Below are 10,259 nucleotides of genomic sequence, written 5' to 3' on the forward strand. Positions count from 1 at the left end.
GTTGGTCTTTCGATAAATTATGAAACTCAACACTCCGGGTTAATTAGGTCCGCTTAAATTAACCGTCAAGTTTTCCTTAAGTTAATGAATTGGATGGGTTTGCGCAACGCAATTCACAACATTCTCCAAAAGTCCTTTACGTGAACAGCACAATAAAGATACAATCAAAGATCATTAAGCATTATGAAAACTATAAGTGTTGACGAGGCATTCGTTACTATGATGAGCATGAAACTCGTGCCAAGAATTCATTTAACGCGATTGTTTATAAGCAACCTCCACTACTTGTGAATATAAGTTCATAACGATTAGGTGAAACTCACTTATATTCTAGCGTCATATTCATGCATGAAAATTAAGCGCGCATTCTTAATAAACGTACATAAATAAGTTATCAATCAAACGGTTAAACGAATTGAATCCACAACTTATGAAATTCCAACGAAAGTTAATCAATTCATATTGCAAATATAAACATAGTTTCGAATCACCCCCTAGCTAAATGGGGTTTAGTTCGTCATAACTTTGAAATCAAAGAAACACCTAAACATTCCAACAACTCAAACTTGAATTGTATGAACGTTTAGGCACTCTTCTCTTCCATTCCTCATACGTACAAAACAAAGAGAATTGAATTTAAACATTGAAATCAAAGAAACACCTAAACATTCCAACAACTCAAACTTGAATTGTATGAACGTTTAGGCACTCTTCTCTTCCATTCCTCATACGTACAAAACAAAGAGAATTGAATTTAAACATTGAAATCAAAGAAACACCTAAACATTCCAACAACTCAAACTTGAATTGTATGAACGTTTAGGCACTCTTTTCTTCCTCGTTGTTGTAGCACAAGGTCTAAGGTGAGCTTTGGGGATTATGTGAAGTGTTTTGGAGGGATGGGAAGTGGTTGGATAGTGGCTCCAATGGAGGAGAAAAACTGCACAGAAATGGAAGGATATGCACGGCTATGGATGTGTGTTTGTGTTGTGTGTTGTGTTGTGAATGGTTGTTTTGCATGTGAATTGATGGATTGTTTGATTGGGCTAGGGGTTTTGCATGGCTCAAAGGATTGTTTGATTGGGCTAGGCCCTTTGTTTTATGTCCTAAAGAGCATGCAAGGCTTCAATTTCGTCCATCTTCTTTGCTCCATGATTAAGCTATCCAATCCATGCCCAAAATGCTCCAAATAGCCTCAAAATGCACTTTCTTGCTCCCTAAGCCCTTAGAACCTGAAAACACACAAAAGAAGCATAAAGGACTAAAATAACTAAAGAAACATAACGTAAATGCACGAGAACTAGCCATTTAAGTAGCATGAATATGCTCCTATCAAATTCCCCCACACTTAGCTTTTGCTAGTCCTCGAGCAAAACAAAACAAAAGAAACCAAAAACAAAACAAAACGAACAAAACACAACCTAAACCTTCCAACGTTGCCTCAGGGATTTCCAATGCACATGACAAGTTAAAAATCATTATTCTCACAGATTTTAGCCATCTTTACACTTAAGTACATTCTTAATCATAGTCACCACATACTAGTTCACAATTAAGCATTTAAAACACATTTCAAATGTAGTAACATGCTTTAGAGAATTTCCTCAATTCCTTACTAGAATGCACTCTATTTTCACACAGATTTTCTGACTACACACCCTACACTAGTTATATGTGAGAGATTGATGTAAACATGAAAGACTAGTATCTCACATATGTTATAACAAAGAAAGCATTTTCTGGATTTACGATAATGACATGAATATGATCTCATGAATGGAATGCTACTACTTAGAATGAGAACCAGTGATTCCATAAGCTCATATCAATTCCAAACTCCACATTATTGAACACATAACGATCAAGATAGAAGTCAAAGGGGTGTAACGGGGCTAGGGTATTGGCTAACAATGAAAGGTGAAGGATAAACAAACATTCTTAAAGCAATAGTGAGCAAAGTATTGAATTAGGCACTTAGAATTCCCTTTAGAGCGCGGAAAACAACTTTTAGACTAATAGGGGAGATTCAAACAACTCTTATTTTTCTTTTCTTTTTCATTTTTGTTTTCAAATTTTTTTTTTTTTTGTTTTTTTTTTTTTTTTAGCCGTGCCTAGGGCACAACAACTCTCATCAATAATCCTTCCCCCACACTTATTTTCTGCAACATATTAATCAAAAGGAATTCATTTTCCGTCATGCTTACTATGCTTTAAGAACAAAGGCATGGATGGTCCTATTCTAGGCTAGGTAAGGATAATGTGGGTTAACAAAGAATAAAGGCTAAACAAAGCTCAACGGGGTTAAAACTTACAACAAGTACGAAAAATGGGAAGTAAGGCTATTTGGCTATGGTGGCAACTACACAACTTCATCTTGATATATGTTATGCAATTCAATGTCATGCTTTGAATGAAACGGATATAAGTTCTAGCATTTAGTTCTATCATGATACAATTGCATTCTAAGTAGCAACCAAGCAAGGAATAATGAGATCATGCAACAACTTTAGAAAACAAAGAATCACAGAAAATAACTCTCCAAAGAAAGTAATGGCTCGAGTCTCACAGGGATGTAGCGTTATTATGAGTTTCTTCCTTCAAGCATGTTACAAAAACGAATTTTTCTTTTATGATTGTATGTGAAGTCATACATTATAACCATAACCAAGAGTAAATCAAACTTTCATCCATGTTTATAACTCTTTTTAACAGTCATGCAATTACAAACCAAATCCTTATCATTGTGTTGGAAGGTACCCTAAGACACAAACACACAAAAACAACTCAAAACACTCTTTTTAGGCTTTTCAAAACATGTTTTTCAAATTTTTATGTGATTTTCGGAGTTTTTTTTTTTTAAAACAAAACATACTAAAACACTCTAAAACAACTAAAAAAAACACCTTAAAACAGCAAGGAACAACATTTGAAGTTATGGGTGATAAAATCCCACGAATTTGCATTAACAACATTAGTTACCCCCCCCACACTTAAATCAAACATTGTCCTCAATGTTTTAAGCATAGATTCACACAAAACATAAGTAAACACACAAAAAGCACTTAAACATACTAAACATGGCAAAATGTAATTAACAAAGAGAAGAGTTTAGGGACGCAAATCTGGTTATGGAGTGTAAATTCCCTCTTCTCCTTGGTGATTGCATTGAGGCATTGATCTTGGTGATTCCACAGGCTTTCTCTTGAACTGGTTTCTGCCCATCGTTGATTTTCCTTTGTGCTACTTCTTGAACTAGGCAGCAGGATTCTTTTGGTCTTCCCCGAAGGTCTGAGCTTCCTCCTTTTATCTGTTTCTTTGTTCAATCTTTCCAATTCGTATTGAAGAGAGTTAGAGGATAGCTCAGCATATGCAGTTGTTCCTTGTCTCCACATGCTTCAATGTATCATTTTCACTTGCCTTACTTGCTCCGTTGAAGATGACTACTCGAGAGCAACACTAGGTAAGCAACCAGGAATAGATTCCAGGCAGTTGGCTCCAGATCGAAAGACTGACTCCAAGTGCCGGCTGATTGCTTCTTTCACTTTGCCATGCGAGTAAGAACAAGGACAAAGAAAAAGACAGGGAAAGAGCATGATATGAGATACTTTTGCTTTTGACCTTGATGATATGAGATACCTTTGCTTTTGAAGAAGCGGTGAATGAATCAGCACATGTATTTGTTGTGCTGTTTCCTCCTGGGTCATCTGTACTCCAGGCATCTGGTATCATCTTTGGGGAAGAAGAAAAAAATGAGTATTTCGAAAGGCTTTGCGGCCTCAGAGGTGAGGAAGAGCTGGGCATTTTCTTCAGGTCTGCCTTGCCATAAAAGATGAAGGTCGACATATATAGAGATAATAGCAAGTGGTGGTACTGTTCTTTTACCCTTGTCGACAAACGTTTTGATCCCGCAAATCCGGCTTTTTGAAATAGTGGCGCCTCTTCGATCTTTGAAGACGCCTCTTCGATTTCTGAGCAGGCGCCCCTTCGCTTTCTGAACGACACGGAGTAGTGCGGATGCGGCTCCTTTTGACAAAGCTGCACGCGTCTTCTGAAAAGCAGAGAAAGCGTTGCCGAACTTTGCGCTTGTCGGCTAAAGATGTGTAGTTGCGATGATGGCCTCCACGTGTTTTCTGAAAAGAAGAAATCTTTTGACAAAGTTGAACACGTCCTCTAAAAAGCCGAGAAAGCGTCGCCTAAATTACGCCAGAAATTCCGGTTTTTTGAATCGGTGGACGCGTCGCCTTGGCTTCTTACAGAGGTATCGATCACCGCCAACATACACACTCTGAAGATCTCCCATTCTTGAAAATCGTCTCCGGCCCTTTGAAAATTTACTCCATCCACCCCTTCTCTTTGAACACTTTTGAAAAAATGGCAAACTCATCGAACCTTAGCTTAGATTTGAGTCTCAGCAGCGATCCGGTTGCGCCTCGTCAAGGTAATGTATGGCGCCCTTCTTTTTTATCTTCTAACGGTCTTCTTACAGGTGAAGACTCCGTGATGCAGGACGCCACAACAGCTACAATAGAAGCTAGGAACCTCCTCACTCCAAAAGATAGTAGGCTGCTGTCAGGACGGTCCGATGAGTTGGCCGTTCAAGAGTCCCTCGCACTTAGTGTTCAGTGTGCAAGCTCTGTGTCCAACATGGGCCAACGCCTGCTTGCCCGCTCCCGTCAGGTGGAATCATTGATGGCAGAGGTGGAAAGTCTTAAGCAAGAGAACCACCAGCTTAAGTACGAGAATAGAAGTTTGCATGTGCTTGCAAATAACTATTCGTCGGGCATGAAGAGGAAGCTTGATGAGCTGCAAGAATCTGAGGGTCGAATTCACAGTGACCGTCAAAGGCTTGCGTCTTATCTCCAGAGGCACCTTTTTCCTGGGTCATCCAGCGTTTGGCCAAGTATTGAGGCCTGGAATGCTCTAGCTCCGATGCCTCCCGCTCCGATGCCTTCCGCTTCTATGCCTTCTGCTTCGACGCCTCGTAGTGGGGCTTCACGTAAACATCCTTTGTGAAGGCTCCATCTTTCTCCATGTTTAGTATCTAGTTTTTTTTTTTTTTTTTTTTTTTTTTTTTTTTGTAATCAAATCGGAGATCAATGGACAACTTTATTTTATTCAGTGTATTGGGTTGCCTCCCAAGTAGCGCTTTCTTTTACGTCTTGCAGCCGGACGAAACCTTCATTTCTCACTTAGAGCCCACGGCATGCAATGGAATCTCCTCCATAACATGATCCTTCATTTCTTTGCCATTTGTAATGACCATTTCGCCATGTATTTGATCAATGTGTGCCTGCGCCAAAGAATCAAGAATATCAATAAAGAAACATGAGTGATCATCATTCGAAAATTTCATAGTTTCAGAAATATTAAAATCAATCACTTCCCCATCGAATTCCATTGTTAAAGTGCCTTTAAACACGTCTATCTTAGTTCGGGCCGTCTTCATGAATGGCCTCCCAAGAAGAATCGGCAAGGATGGAGCATGGGTGGTTTCCTCCATTTCAAGGACATAGAAATCCGCCGGGAAGATCAAATTATTCACCTGCACTAAGACATCTTCCAATACGCCCTTTGGATAGGCATTAGATCTATCGGCCAACTGAATAATCACACCATCATTTTTCAATTCACCAAGGTTCATTGAGGCATAAATAGAGTATGGCATGACGTTAATTGAAGCTCCTAAGTCTAACATAGCATGTTCGAACTTAGTTTGACCAATAATACAAGGGATTGTAAAGCTACCTGGATCTTTGCACTTTGGTGGTAACTTTCTTTGTAAAATAGCGGAAACGTTCTCACTTACCCTTACCACCTCCTTGTTTGAAATCCTCTTCCTCGTTGTGCAAAGCTCTTTTAAGAACTTGGCATACTTAGGGACTTGCTTGATTGCATCAAGGAGCGGAATGTTGACTTGAACTTTCCTAAAGGTTTCCAGAATGTCCTTTTCACTCTCCTCCTTCTTTGATTGCCTAAACCTGCTAGGAAAGGGCACGTTTAGTGGAACAGAACTTGACAAAGTCGAATTTGGACTTACCTTAGGCGTGTTGGACGGTTTTGGCACAATAGGGAGTTGCGGCAAAGTTTCTTTCACCCTTGCCGTGGCCTTCTTTGCTCCTTCCTCCTCTTCTTGTAGTAACATGTCCTCTTCTTGACTGGATTTTGGTGGTTGTGAGGTGGTTCCAACTTCCTTGCCACTTTTTAAGGTGATTGCATTGGCGGTTTCGAAACCACCCTTTGGATTGACTACCGTAGTGCTTGGTAACTTACCATTTTCACGGAATTGTCCCAAAAATTCGGCCATTTCACCCATTTACTTCTTTAGCTCATTAACCTCCTTTGCTTGGTTCTGCATTCCCTGCACCATTGTGGTTAGTAACTGATATGTTTTATCGTCATTCATAGACGTACCTGAGTTGGTTTGGGATGATTGTGCTTGAGGAGGTGGTTGTGGTGCCATTGGCCTTGGAAAGAAACCTGGGGGTTGTCGGAATCCACTTTGTTGGGCAGGTTGTTGTGCATCTCTCCATCTGAAATTTGGGTGGTCTCTCCAACCTGGGTTATATGTGTTAGAATATGGATCGTTCCTCGGTTGGTTTTGATTCCCATAGCCCATGGCATTGGCAGATTCCCATCCTCCGTTCTCAATTAATTGAGGGCATTGATCAGATTGGTGTCCTTGAATGGAGCATACACCACAAATTGTAGCTCCTTGCGCTTTGGGGCCCTCCACAAACTGCGACAACATAGATGTAAGGTTAGCCATTTGGGATTGTAACTCAGAAATAGAACTTACCTCATTTACATGATGTGGCCGTGGGGTGTCTCTTTGCCCAACACCTTCATATTGTTGTGCATTGAGTGCTCGATTAGCAATGAGAGTTTTGGCATCCCTAGGTGTCTTGTCCACTAGAGCTCCTCCCGCGGATGCATCCAACATTTGCCGTTCAAGTGGTAGAAGACCTTCGTAAAAGTATTGAAGGAGAAGCTCCTCCTTCATTTGATGTTGAGGACATGATGCAACAAGGGCTTTAAAACGCTCGTAGTATGCCGGAAAAGATTCTCCTTGACTTTGTTGGATTCCGCTAATTTTCTTCCTCAAGAGAATGATTTTTGAAGTAGGGAAGAACTTTTCCAAGAACGCTCTCTTCATGCTTTCCCAAGAAGTAACGGTCCCGGGTGCCAATTCATAAAGCCAATCCTTAGCCTTTTCCACAAGAGAGAATGGAAAAGCTTTTATCATCAGAATGTTCCCATCGACATTTATGGGTGTCATGCTCGAACAAACAACCTCGAACTCCTTGAGATGCTTGTTGGGATCTTCCATGGAAAGCCCATGGTATTTCGGAATGTGGTGCAACAAGCTTGACTTCAACTCGAATTCATCGGTCTTGCCTTGGGCAGCCGCGGGGTATTGAATGCAAAGAGGGGCTGCATTGGCAAACCCGAGGCAGAAAGCTCTTTGATGGTTCGATTGTCCACGGCCATGGTTGGTACTTCCTCTTTAACCCAATCCGTGGCTTCCTCTTCTACTTCAGGTTCGGGACTAGGAGGATTAGAATCTTGCAATTTCTTGTTCCTTCTCAAAGTCCTCTCGAAATCACCGTCAAAGTCGGAGATATGCTTACAAACAGGTTGTGAGCTACGGGTCATAAACTAGTACCTACACCCAAAAGTAAACAAGATAAGTAACCAACTTAATAGACTTGACACAAGTAAGAAAACAAGTTGCCACACACGGCACAAAAACAAAACACATACACACGGTGCAAAAATTAAAACAAAATAGAAACTAAACAATTTAAACAAGACTCAAGACAAGGGATTAGCAACTTTGCCAATCCCCGGCAACGGCGCCAAAATTTGGTACGTGAATTATACGCACACAAACTAAACCCTATTTGTGACAATTGTAGTAATGATGTAAGTAGGGATCGTTCTAACCGGGGATTAACTAAGGGTGCTAAACACTTGATTCAAATAAATAAAACTAATTTTTAAAACACTTAACTTACTTAACAAGAACTCAAAACAAGTACACAAGACTTCAAATACTTGAAAACACAAAAATAAAACAAATACGAATGATTAAGACTTAACAAAAGATGGGGGGGGATTGTGTTTGGATGAGATTAAATTAAATGGACAAAATATAATTAAGGGCAAAATGTAAATATGTATGTGATGAAAATATGGATGATGGAATAGCCAAGGGGTTCTTCTCCACACATGTTACACTTGCATACAAGATTGATTCTCAGTTGGTCTTTCGATAAATTATGAAACTCAACACTCCGGGTTAATTAGGTGCGCTTAAATTAACCGTCAAGTTTTCCTTAAGTTAATGAATTGGATGGGTTTGCACAACGCAATTCACAACATTCTCCAAAAGTCCTTTACGTGAACAACACAATAAAGATACAATCAAAGATCATTAAGCATTATGAAAACTATAAGTGTTGACGAGGCATTCGTTACTATGATGAGCATGAAACTCGTGCCAAGAATTCATTTAACGCGATTGTTTATAAGCGACCTCCACTACTTGTGAATATAAGTTCATAACGATTAGGTGAAACTCACTTATATTCTAGCGTCATATTCATGCATGAAAATTAAGCGCGCATTCTTAATAAACGTACATAAATAAGTTATCAATCAAACGGTTAAACGAATTGAATCCACAACTTATGAAATTCCAACGAAAGTTAATCAATTCATATTGAAAATATAAACATAGTTTCGAATCACCCCCTAGCTAAATGGGGTTTAGTTCGTCATAACTTTGAAATCAAAGAAACACCTAAACATTCCAACAACTCAAACTTGAATTGTATGAACGTTTAGGCACTCTTTTCTTCCTCGTTGTTGTAGCACAAGGTCTAAGGTGAGCTTTGGGGATTATGTGAAGTGTTTTGGAGGGATGGGAAGTGGTTGGATAGTGGCTCCAATGGAGGAGAAAAACTGCACAGAAATGGAAGGATATGCACGGCTATAGATGTGTGTTTGTGTTGTGTGTTGTGTTGTGAATGGTTGTTTTGCATGTGAATTGATGGATTGTTTGATTGGGCTAGGGGTTTTGCATGGCTCAAAGGATTGTTTGATTGGGCTAGGGGTTTTGCATGGCTCAAAGGATTGTTTGATTGGGCTAGGCCCTTTGTTTTATGTCCTAAAGAGCATGCAAGGCTTCAATTTCGTCCATCTTCTTTGCTCCATGATTAAGCTATCCAATCCATGCCCAAAAATGCTCCAAATAGCCTCAAAATGCACTTTCTTGCTCCCTAAGCCCTTAGAACCTGAAAACACACAAAAGAAGCATAAAGGACTAAAATAACTAAAGAAACATAACGTAAATGCACGAGAACTAGCCATTTAAGTAGCATGAATATGCTCCTATCACATGGTATTCTTCAATGGTGCCGTGGGTGTGGTTTGCTGCTGCCCCTTGGTTTTTTAGTCTTATTCCATTTGTAATTACCGTTTCAAGTGCATCCTCATGTAATTGTTCAAGATGTTCCTGCGCCAATGAATCAATAATATCAATATAAACTAGCACTCAAATTAAACCCTCCTGTTGACAATTGTAGTAAAGATGTAAGTAGGGATCGTTCTAGGCCGGGGATTAGGAGGGATTGCTAATATACTCTAAACTGACTTAAAAACACAAAACTAAACTGAAAAACACAAAACTAGACTCTAAGACTCTTAACTAGACTTATATGACTCAAAACAAACTAACAAAAACTCAAAACACCATAAAACAATCAAATAGACTCAAAACAAACACTAGGACTTACTTTGGATGAAAATTGAATTGATTTTGACTCAAAACACTCAAAAACACAAATTATGACAGATTCTAACTAATTTGACATAACAAAGTGATAGGAGCATATTTATGCGACTTAAATGGCTTGTTCTCGTACATTTATGTTATGTTTCTTTAGTTAGTTTAGTCCTTTATGCTTCTTTTGTGTGTTTTCAGGATAATAAGACGTGTTTGACGAAAGGATGCATTGTGGAGTGTTTTGGAGCACTAATTGGGCTAAGGATGGATAGCTTATGCTTGGAGCCCAAGTGTTGGATGAAATTGAAGGCCTTGTATGCACTTGAGGACACAAAACAATGGCCCTAACCCAATTACATTCACCTTGCCTTGGGCTTAACACAAACACCATTCCTTGCCATGCAAGGGGGAGCAATTTGGGTCCATTTCATGTACTTAAACCCTAGCCCAATCCACAATCACTTCAAAGCCA

The sequence above is a fragment of the Pyrus communis genome, chromosome 8, assembly GCF_041283825.1.
Source record: "Pyrus communis isolate YQ-2024b chromosome 8, ASM4128382v1, whole genome shotgun sequence".
Taxonomy (NCBI): domain Eukaryota; kingdom Viridiplantae; phylum Streptophyta; class Magnoliopsida; order Rosales; family Rosaceae; genus Pyrus; species Pyrus communis.